General features: G+C 37.8%; 1 protein-coding gene and 1 long non-coding RNA gene across 6 annotated transcripts in view; one reads left to right on the top strand and one right to left on the bottom strand.

Moving 5' to 3' along the window:
- Lsamp (limbic system-associated membrane protein) overlaps positions 1-12,077 on the top strand; it is a 2,169,253-nt gene that overhangs the window by 308,562 nt on the left and 1,848,614 nt on the right. The gene's annotated exons all lie outside the window — the stretch shown is intronic.
- The window catches only part of LOC148002606 (uncharacterized), a 50,159-nt gene that overhangs the window by 19,711 nt on the left and 18,371 nt on the right, over positions 1-12,077 (bottom strand). For 2 of the 4 annotated variants that reach the window (XR_015633459.1, XR_015633460.1), the window contains exons 4-5: positions 10,795-10,934; positions 7,158-7,451 (exon numbers count right to left, since the gene is read on the bottom strand). The exons of the other annotated variants lie outside the window; for them this stretch is intronic. This is a non-coding gene — a long non-coding RNA (uncharacterized LOC148002606). Of the gene's footprint in view, positions 1-7,157; positions 7,452-10,794; positions 10,935-12,077 lie in introns of those variants that run through there. 4 annotated transcript variants of the gene reach the window in all.

Genomic DNA, 12,077 nt, shown 5'->3' with positions numbered 1-12,077 from the left:
ACTCATTTTGCATCACAGAAAGAACTTCTCTTTCCCTACATGAGACCCATTTAGTTGTAAGGTAAAATAAAAGTATTCTAACGGTGTAGTGAGCCCTTTCTCTGGTACTGGGTATAAGAAAATGACCCTAGAGAACCAGCTTTATTAGGTCTGCATTTTATCTTCCACAACCCTGAAAGCCCTGGAAGTCTGAAAGAGTCAAAAGACACTGAGATTTCCCACCAGCTCCATGCTCTGGATCTTGACAGGTTAAAGTATTTATTTCTGAATCATTTCGGTAAATGCCTGAAAAGACATTGTTGTATATAATTCCACAGTGCTGATTCCTATCCAATTGACTTCTTTCATTCTAACAGGTAAGGTGCTGTTGTGAGATAGAGATCTGCCCTCTCACCACTGCGAAGCATTTGCCCAAACACTGAGGTTATACACCTGTGAGAGCATTGTCTCTGAATTATAAATGATAACCTGACACTTACAATATAGAAAATATTATGAAAAAGGAAGGTTCCATACAGTGATAATAATAATAATTACATGTGTTACAGTGGATTAGTAGTAGGAATATCTTATGAGGCAGGTTAGGAGCAGACACTGTTTCTTGAGGGCTTACTGAATGTCAGCCCTCAGGGTAGACTTTTCTCTTTATTACATTTTTAATTAAAACAATAAGGAAATAAGACAAAATGTGTAACGTGCCTTTTAGTACATTTGTACATTTCTCTCTTTTAATTAGGAAGCAAATGATTTGTATCAAATATGCTTGATACTAAAATCCACTTCCTCCCTGACTTCCTCGGCTCACACAGAGGTCTCAGTAACCCAGCAAAGGAGGAAGGAATGATTCAACCAGTATTTAGGGAGTGTCAGCAAATGCTTCAGCTTCTGGCAGGGTGAAGTTCAATCACTCTTCATCCGAAGGCATATAAACCTGGGAAAGTCCTGTCTATCTGATTCACCTGACACAGTGCTGTTAAAACATTTGGAAAGGACTGTATCCCCAAATGGTACATAGATCCATCTGAAAAATAATATGGCTGGCAAAGATAGTTCACAATGAGACACACACACACACACACACACACACACACACACCAATATTTATTTATAAATATTTTCTACTTAAAGCAAAAAGAAAACAATAATAGTAACTGAAAAACATGCCTTAACTCCTTCAGCATTATTTCAAGGGCTCAATGGAAATGAATGTTTAATGCCACATTAAAGAGGGGGAGAGTCAACCTTCACTGGTGTATGTATTGTCTCATCATCTTCCATAATGTGGGAGACAAGAGTGAGAGGAACAGCTGCAGATGGGAACATCTCTGTCTTTCATTGCTCATTTCCAAAGTACAACACTGCACCAAAAATTCTTTGGAAACCTCTAAACCAATGTTTTAACTAAGGTACTTTTTAGCTTTTAAAATAACTTTAAAGGTGAATTTTGGAATGAGAACTATTTTGTTTTAACTAATCTCTTAATATTCAGAAAATTTACCAGACATTTTCATTCATATGTATTTATAAATATATATAAGGTATAAATTTAGCATATTCTTACCTATACATTCAATTTAACCGTTTATTTTATATTTCTATCTCTGCTAGTTGAGTGATAACTATTTTTTTATCCATAGAAAGCAACATGGAAGATTCTTTGAAAGAGTACAGCCTGTTGATCCCCGTGGCATGTCAGATAATGATAGTGATGTACACCTAGATGTCTCTCATCCCAGCCCAAAAGGAGAGTGAGACTGGGGGATTGTTGTGAGTTCCAGACCACAGAGGACTCTAGAATTAGATCTTATCTCAAAACAAGAAGTAAAAATAACTATGTAAACATCAATGACTATTCACTTGAAACAGGACTCTATACAGGTAGCAAATGGCAGACACTTTTCATAGTAATTTTTCAAAGATGAATTAGAGCAGCAATGTTTCTTCCTAAATGTCTCCTATGTATACATATCACATTGTCCCAAGAAAAGTATACAGAGCGAAAACTGTGAGGGAGTAGTGCTGCAAGGTTTTTCGGTAAGAAATTAAATCTGAAAGTCCCTTGGAAGTATTGTGAGATAACATCTAAATTGTTTCAGAAATGCAGGCTTTTTTTTTCCAGAGCTGAGGACCAAACCCAGGGGCTTGCGCTTGCTAGGCAAGCGCGCTACCACTGAGCTAAACCCTCAACCGAGAAATGCAGGCTCTTGATGCTTCAAGTTTGCCATCTACATGCTTACCAAGACTGTGCCAAAAATTGCTCAGCTTGAAAAGAAATGTAAAGAAATGTACAACAATATAAACCACAAATATTTTAATACCTTTTCCATATGACCAAGGCTGATTTATTGTTATAGAGACTGGAACACACTGGCTTTAAGCATACGTGCAGGTGACAGTAAATTATTTGTCTCCTCATTAGAAGAACAATGTATCACACAACACATAGAAAAGACAAGGTATGACAAGGAGCCATCCCACTCCTCCAGTTCTTTCCCTACAAGCTTCTTGGAGTGCTTGGTTTGTTCATTGTACATTATAAACTATACATTAAATTATGATCTTGACATCTTCATTGAAATATAAAATCAATTGTGAAATATAATTAATCTATTTGACTGGAGAAAGATTCTTGAAGCCTATTCTTGCCAATCACTTTTCAAAAAAGCCACTCATGGTCAAGACAGGAAGCCACATATTTTCTATGTTTAAGACCTAGAGCTCAAATTTCAGAGGCTTTCATTCTGAATTTTCTCTCCAGTGGGTTGACACATGGCCTGAATGATCGTTAACACAGAGTGGCTCAATGAATGAAGTCAAACAAAGCCTACATCTAACAACTTTCTAAATAGTTGATTGAACAAAATTGCAAGTGCTAGACTCTCCAATCGCACGTGCATAATTTCATATGAAGCTGGGTTCAGAGGTCATGAGCAGTGAGTGTTTCAGCCCGCCCTGAAACAGGCCCTGCATCTCAGAGTGTGAAGAGAGAGAGAGATCATACAAACACTTTTCAGAGATTTCAAAGACACTTGAACTCATGGTTCAGCTAAATGTGAAGGATAAAAGGGTTTATCCTGCTTTGAAGGAAAATCGTATTAAGAAATAGGTATTTAAAATAACACTTCAACACAGCCCATGTAAATATTTTATAATCCGAGTCATTTAAAGTTTGTTGACAAAATGTATGCTTCTACACACACACACACACACACACACACACACACACACACACACACATACTTTACAACATGAGCTTGATGTATGTATTCAGTTTATTTTCGTTTTCATAACATTTACTATCTGAGTTTCTGTGAAATATGAATACTGTTATATAGAAGGTATTATAGATCCAAAACTCAAGATTATGTCAACAGATCTCAAAACTCCGATTTTTCCAATTCATTTCACCAACATCAACTGCAGCAGGGTCCTGTGTGACATGCCAGTGTGTCTCCTCTTGGGTCTCACTTAGAGAAATGTCAGCAATGAATGATGATTGTAAAAATACATTAATGTGGTAGCTATATTAGCTTTTCAATACAGAGGAAATACCTGAGATAAATTATAAGGATAAAGGGTTCATTGTGGTTCACAGTTTAGAGAACTTAGTTTATGGTCAGATAGAATTTTTGCTTTGAGATTTCCAGTATGGGACAGAACATGTTGACTGTGGATGAAGTAAACTGTTCATATCATAGGGTAGACAAAGGAAGATAACAGAAATTAATGTCTTAGATCCTCTCTGGGAGCATGCTATTTAAACCCCTATGATTAAGAAGTTCAATCTAGGTCCCATGTTTAAAGGTGTCACTACTTTCCAGTAATGATATAGAATTGGGACCACCCTTTGACAACTGGACCAATAAAAGATATTCAAGATCCAAAATGCAGCAGAGGTAGATTCCAGCCCGGGTACAAACAGCTTCTTCTAATGTGTAAGAGTGGGCATGACAAAATGATGGTATAATTGTACAGTGCGCATGTGGCTAGGGGTTTCCTAAGAGAAATATTGGCCTGGGAAGTATCTTAACCAAATACACACACGAGCAGCAAGAGGATATTTCACGAGTGAATCTAACACAGCTTTATTTGAGTCAGACCGTCCCGTTTTAACTCAAGGTGCTATCAATGACTTCCAGAACACTGCTGACAGGGCAAGCCTAGTTGTAGAGAGCCACATACTACTAAGGAAGCTCCGTATTTGCAGTGTGCTGAGGACCCATAAGAAAAAAGTTTTGAACAGTAGTGATTGTTCAGGGGAAGTAATACTCTAGATGACCCAAGATTTTTTTCTTTTTTTTTCTTTTTTTTTAAATTTTTTTATGACCCAAGATTTTTAAAGATATGCCAAGCCAGATTCTTATTTCTACCATCTTACTTGTGACTTTGAATAGTTTTCTTACTTTTCTAGTTTTCCTGGCCCCACCAAATAGCATTTAAGTGTTTCTCATCCTTTGTGAGTTATTTGAACTCATTAGGAGAAATGTTTAACATAATACCTGAAAATTGTGACATAGTTATTAATTTTTATAAATATCTTCTTCAGGTTGCTGGCTCGTAATGGAGAATATTTGCAGTTTTGCCTCTCATGTCTCTCCTTTTTTGTTTATTTTCTATAATATCAATAGAGTTAATACTAAAATATAACTGAACTTCAGCCCTGCGTTCTTGCTAAGTATTCAAGTACAGAAAAGCTATATTGTGGCCTTGGTTTACTCGAGAAGAAAACAATTCTTTATTTTTTCGGTAATTCTTTGCACCAATTGAAACTATACGTGAGTTTGTTTTCGTTATCGAGCTTATGTACTACTGACATAAGTGTTGCTTATAGCTGAACTGTTGTTAATTGTTGATAACTTCTTGCAATGAAAAAGTTTTTTTCTGGAGAGTTCTGCAGGCTGGAGGCTGAGACTGCTTAGCATTCACATGTTATACTATGCTCACTGTCTTCTACAACCTCCTTCTTAGAACTCTCCAACCCTCCATGGGTCAGTTGTCCGATATTCTGTTCTTATCTGAAAAGCAATATTTTCATACTAAACCTGGGAGATAGAAGAGAAGGCTCCAATTTTGTGTCTATGGATTGTCGGTTTCTAATACATTTTCATTTAGCTAATTAAGAAATAAAGGTTTTATTCATCTGTCTAAACTCTATCTGCAATATATCATTCAAACAAAAAATATATTTTCTAAACTTGCAAAATGTAACTTTAATTCATGGTTATATGGACATAACAAATATAGAAAGTTCAGCTTTCGACTAAGTTCAATCTATCTAGTTCTGGGTCATTACTGAGACCCATGTGTGTGCATCTCCTGAGCTCAGAGCAAGCCAGTACTCTAATTGCCATGTGTGCCTTTACATCCCGTCTTGTGATAATTGAGGAGGGGTTATACGGCATGTGTAAGGGGATGGCTTAGAGCCCAACAATAGAAATTAATAATCCTAAGATAGTCTTTTCCTCTTAGAGTCTGCCTTTCTGAATGATATTATTCATTCATATCATAAACTTAGTTTCCTATCTCCATCCTACATAAAATTCATTATACATATAATACAGATGTAGCACCATTTCAGGATAACTGCATTCAAGTTACTTAAACATCTGTTGGTCTCACTGAACACATTGAAATTGTGACTATGCAACATTCATAGTCACTATAAGATTTTTAAATGAAATAAGAGCTATAAAAATGATTGATATGATACCAGAGAGAAGGTGGTTGGTTAATACTTTTACTATACTTTAAAATTAGTTCTGTATATTTGACTCGAATCACACATCTCTGGTCTATTTCAGGTTTCTAAGATTCTATCTAATCTATCCTGTAGTTTCAAAGAGATTATAAAGTCCTTAATTAGTGGGAATACCCTCTCAGGAATCTTCACTTTCTTTAGTCAACAGAGCAAAAGACTTTCCACATACTAGTGGTAGAGTTTTAAGATTAATCATGGAAACTATTCTCCCCCAGCTTCCATGACTATGAAATCCACAGAGCAGAAAATATGCTGTATTTCCTGATAGGGAAGGTTCAGGGATTTGAAATAGAGGCTTTGCATCAAGCTGTGTGGAAAAAAAACAGAAGATAAATTTTAAGCCTTAAAATTTGGAGCCTCTCCAGGACAGTGGCTTTTTGTTCAGGGTTAACTTCGTATTAGTTTGATTGACATTTGCAAGCAATAGCAATTATGTCCTCTCTAGTCTCAAATAACATATTCATAATGTTCTCAGAAATTATATTATACATTCATATATAATGTGTATATAATGTACATATATATACATTAATAGACATATCTATATTTTACAGTCATTGATGTATTCCATAAAAATATTTTCTTGACTTCCAAATGGTTAGCCGGTATACTAGACCTACCTTTAAGCATCTTACCCTTTATGAGAAATACTTACTATTTTGGGGCAGAATAATCTTATTTAGAATAAAACAGTTAAAATTAATAATAATAATAATAATAATAATAATGAATAAAATGGTTAACATTACAGATTACTCTAGTAATGAAGGAAAGCTATTAATGCTGAATCATTACTTAATTAACTAAAAGTGATGACCTTTTTGTTCGCCTTCAGAATATCATTTATTGCCAGCAGCAAACCACTGAACTGAGAATAGGTCCCCTGTTGAAGGAATCAGAGAAAGAACTGGAAGAGCTTGAAGGGGCTCGAGACCCCAAAAGTACAACAATGCCAAGCAACCAGAGCTTCCAGGGACTAAGCCACTACCTAAAGACTATACATGGACTGACCCTGGACTCTGACCCCATAGGTAGCAATGAATATCCTAGTAAGAGCACCAGTGGAAGGGGAAGCCCTGGGTCCTGCTAAGACTGAACCCCCAGTGAACTAGTCTATGGGGGGAGGGCGGCAATGGGGGGAGGGTTGGGAGGGGAACACCCATAAGGAAGGGGAGGGGGGAGGGGGATGTTTGCCCGGAAACCGGGAAAGGGAATAACACTCGAAATGTATATAAGAAATACTCAAGTTAATAAAAAAAAAAAGAATATCATTTATTTTGTTCCTCTACTGTTGGAAAGTTTGAGACATTCAGGTACACCAACATATGGTCACACACAGCCACATACGAATCTAGTTTCCCCTTTTCTTTATTACTTAGTAATAAATATAGTAAGTGGCTAAGGCAAATAATGCTGTTTATTTATTATTAAAGAGATAGGACGGTATGGAGTTGGAGGCGATTACTGACGAGATGACGTAGATGCAGCTGTGAAGAAGGGTGAGGGAGCGCGTTAGCTGCTGAGTGGGTCTACACGAGGGCGTCTGCTCTCTTCCCACAATGCTTCTTAGAACTCAGTTTCACCTTGTTTTTCCAGCTTCTCTAGTGCTCTTGAGCTCCTTCGTTTTCTTGTGGTATTCTAAGATGTGCACGCACTAGCCTCGTGCATGGATTTGTCATTTTGTCTGTGGAGACTGCAGGAGACTGCCATCACAGTAAGAACCGGAGGGGAGCATGACTTTCCCTGCCTGCCTAAGACATAGATGGGGAGTTGTGGCCTTTATAGCTATAAGATGTTTGTAGTGTTCCACGTGTTTTCAAAGCCAACTCATCTAATTTGGATCTGATAGAAAATGAGAAACTTCAAATATTGGATGTCTCCTCATTTCGTCTCAACAGTAAGAGTGCATCAACTCCTTCATCTACTTATTAAATTAATCTAAGTACAAAAGTGTACAGAGTTCTTCTTAACATAGGTATCTGTAGAGGACTGTTGAACCATAGGCTGCAAGAGGAGTCTTGAGAACTGTATTTGCGTGAATGCCCTGCTACCTTCCTAATCAGATATATTGAGATGCTTTGGACTATGCAAGACTCTAAATTTTCCTCACTTTCCTACCAGTTAAGTAAATCCAGTGCCAGAAATATTCAGACCTCTTAAGATTCTAACAAGTGTTCCAGAACAACTCTGAGTGTCTAATACTATTTAATGAATGCCTATGACCTCTTAAGAAGTTACAGGATAGATTAGAATAAATGCTATTTTTAAAAGTACCAGCCGCATATGTAGCAGAAGAGGGCATTGTCTGGTATCAATAGGAGGAGAAGCCCTTGGTCCTGTGAAGGCTCATTTCCCCAGTGTAGGGAAATGCCAGGTTGTTGAGGTGGCAGTTGGTGGGTGGGAGGGGAGCATCCTCATAGAAGCAGGAGAAGGGGGGATGGGAAATAGGGGGACTGGGAAAGGGGATAACATTTGAAATGTAAATGCATAAACTATCCAATTTTAAAAAAAGACCTTTGAAAGAAACTAATGTAACACTTCAATTTCTGTATGGGAGAAACAGAGAGATGAGATATTCTGTCTTTACCCCTTAAGGCATAGAGAAGGACCTGGAAATGAACTGTCTTGCCTATCACCTCTCACTTAGCCACTTGTCTTACTCAGGACAGGGTTTTTGATCAGGCTCTATTCAATTCACTCTCCGTTCTGAAATGCTGTTATAACTCAGTCCCATGCCAACCAGCAGCTGCTTTCTCTACACAGCATTTGAATGCAACACAGGATCCTAAGGAGGAAATGGTGTCACTGTGGTTTCCAGTCTTTTCTCCACCCTCTCCGCCCACGTATATTTACACCTCCTGCATCCTTAAAAGAATTCCGTTAAAATGCTTCATTTATAGAGGCTCTGCCAGGAGGACATGCCCTGGGAAGCTTATGCACAGATGAATGTATTATTCACAAGCTTGATCAGATCATACAAAATTTGCACTATAACCACACACCCTCAGGAAATTCCTTTCATAGACCTAAATGATTATGCTTAAAAGAAGAGTGTAGAAGAATGAAACTAAAACCTGAAAGGGGGTAGAGCTCTTGTTAATTTACATGTGGGAGACTCACATAGTGATCTTTTTTGAACACATGCCCCTCACATACACACAGCCCCCACCACCACGTACTATTCCCTTCTCTTTAAAGAGTTCCCTTTAACAGTTTTGTTAAAGAGAAGGGAGTGATGAATTAAGTCAAACTGATGAATCATTTTAATGATGGTTTCCATGACAACAAGTTCTCCATACTTTGCAGTTTAAGCAAAGAATTAGTAAGCAAATGCAGAGAAAATGTAAGTTAGTGAAACAAAGACCTATTGATATTGGGTGCCTTTGGCTGGGGAAAAATACTGTGTATGTTAAGACTGAACACCACTGTATGGGTAGAATCTTCAGCTGAGAACCTTCTAAGGGGGCTTCTGGCATAGTTTATCACTTAGCCTACACTCTCCAGGGAGGATATTTGCGAAGCCTCTTGGTGTTATCACAAGTACAAGGTGCATATGGTCATTTTCTGAGCCCTATCCTGGTTCTAAAGAGCTGAAGTTGGCAGACTGCCACATTAACACAAGGTTTGCCACTGAACATTGGTCAGCAGACTGCTCTGCAATGGATACTGCTGCTACTTTCAGTTCCTGCTCTGCAGAAAGAACCCTATCTATTATTAAAACCTCTATTAGTACTGGTAAGATTGTATTGTTCTTCATCTAATTGGTTTTTATTACTTTGAAAACCCTGGGAGTGTGGAACACAAACGCACATTTTCTAACAGTTGTTCTCTTCTCTATTGTCCTCTCTGGAGTTGCTTTTAGATCATTTAGATTTTCTTAGCAGGAAAAAGAGAGGAAACATTAGACAGCATTGGAGTACCTGGAAAGAAACTACTAGCCCAGGATTTGATTAGCTATAAGCCCTTGGTACTTGACCTTGTTGAGGACACAGGACTTATGTGCCTTTTTCTATTACTATTGAAATTATAATGCAACCAAGATTATACTGGAATTAGAGCATTATCATATTAGGAATGCTATTGTTAATTTTCTATACATTGAAGTTGCCTATTTTGATTAATCAAATTAAGAATGGGCTCTCATACTTTTAACTGTTGTGTGCAGAATGCCTTTTTCTAGGATCAAATAAGAGATTGGAAAAGAGGTGCCCTTTGGCTACTATTAATCATTACTGTCTCCTTCCCATGAGCTTTCCTCTGTGTTGGCCTAAAGTTTGAAAATAGTCATGAACAGCATTGTGTTTTCATTTCTAGCAGGAGTATCAGTAGCAGAAGCATTAGTATCTCCTCTAGTGATGACTTTCAAAGAGCACTGCTCCTTTTATTTAAATGCTTTATGTCACTAGAGATGGTCAAATTTTCTGTGTTATTTCTGGTTCATCATGTCTTTAAAAGTGTAGTTTGTGGGCACTGGTTTGATTTCTCATCTTCACCCTCTTCCTTGATCCCAAGAAGTATGATTCCATTTTTTTCAAAAGTTATACTTTTTATTAAAGTGTGTGTGTGTGTGTGTATGTGTGTGTGTGTTTATTTATAGCTCACAGAGGTTGCAAAGGATACCAGATAGCAATGTTCTGAACTCCAGTGAAGTTGTGAACCACCTAATTGGAGGGCTCAAAACTGAACTCTGATCCTATGCAAGAATAGCAAATGCTCTTAAATGCTAGGACACCTCTTATTCTACTTCTTCCTTAAAAGGCTTTTGCTAAGTCATAACCAGGACTGTACATTCAGCTCTTGTTCTTCAGGTTATAAAACATCTACCTGACTTTTTAGCAATGTGCCCCTCAATCAGTAATCATATAAATGTGGAAATACCTAGTGTTTGTTAGATAAAATAAGGTCTAGAGAAGTTATTCAAGTACTTCACTGTCTCACAGCATTATTTCCATGCCTTGCAAGGTGAGGTATAAGAATATTACACTTTCTAATTTACAGATGTGAACACTGGTTGAGGAAAAGGTGAAGTCACTTGCCTTAAATTTCCCACTTAGTTGGAAAGCTTGGACTCCATCTCTGGAGGTCTCGGAGGTCCACAGCCCGTCTTCTATACCACTCAGGACTGCCTCTGAGTTCCCTCTGCAATGTCGTTATGATGCCCTTGCCTCTCACAACTCTGTTCAATTCCACAGAAAATCATCAATTGAGTATCCAATAGGGGGCAGCGCATGGTCTCCTTCACGGTTGGCTTTATCACCTTGCCCATGAATTGTATCCTGGAGGGAATCATTAACTCTAAATCATGCCATGGCTTTTAAGCTCTAGGAGCCCTTCTCTGGGTGTGGAGGACTGCGATGGGAGCACTGGGGAGCATCCCCATCATTCCTGTCCCATTTCCTAATTATTCATAATTTCACAAGGATCTATTCAATGCCCCAGTCTCATCACTGTAAATTTATTCAATTGCTCTTTCTCTTTGACCTCTAAATCTAATCAGTTCCTAAATGTTACTGATATCCTCCTTTAAAATTCTTCTCAACAGCCATAATTCTACAGGGGCCTTAATCACCTGGCCTCTGAATTGTATTCTCAGTGCCTTAACAACCTGTGCTCCCACAGGGTCTGTCCACCACAAACCAGCTATCCAGAATTTAAAGTACCAGCATCTCAACATACTTCTGATTGTCTTTTTTGACATGGAACAAATGCTAAGTCCATTCTGATGGCATATGGGTCATTTCTCACCAGGTACTTACCATCCCTGCTCTCTTGAAGGGCAATCACATACTATCGCATACACCACAACTTGATGTCCCTTCACTAACATTAAATTCCTTATGGCTTGACCTATCTGTAATTTTTTATTATATGGCATCTAACAGTATATAAATTTAACTACATAAGTTAATAATTGGATGACAGAAGTAATGACTCTTCCATTTGTGTGCTTTTCCATGTCTAAACTTCTCAGCAAGGTCATAGAAGCCCATCGTCCTTGCTCTCCCATCCATTTAGCTTGTCTTCCAAACCAGCTTGCTGTTTTGTTCCCGGTTTGCTCAAGAAGATGGATTTCCTGTTTTCTTCATAAAAATAGCATGTCTCCTTTTCTCTAGTCTTGCCTCATTTTCTTTCTATAACATTCTGTCTTCAGTTATTTGTACTCCCACCACTCATAATTCCTCATTCATAAAAACAATCACTGGTTCAACATAGGTGGAACAAATGGATGTGCTCTCCCGAAGTGTTGGTGTCATGTAATTGAGCACATTCTCTATCAGGTGTTAAGAGACTAAGATTGTATTTCTAGCTATAATCTTGT

This window comes from Rattus norvegicus, chromosome 11 (assembly GCF_021556685.1).
Source record: "Rattus norvegicus strain SHRSP/BbbUtx chromosome 11, alternate assembly SHRSP_T2T, whole genome shotgun sequence".
NCBI classification, from domain to species: Eukaryota; Metazoa; Chordata; class Mammalia; order Rodentia; family Muridae; genus Rattus; species Rattus norvegicus.
The sequence above is the reverse complement of the archived record's forward strand: the minus strand, read 5'-3'. Positions and strand labels throughout refer to the sequence as shown.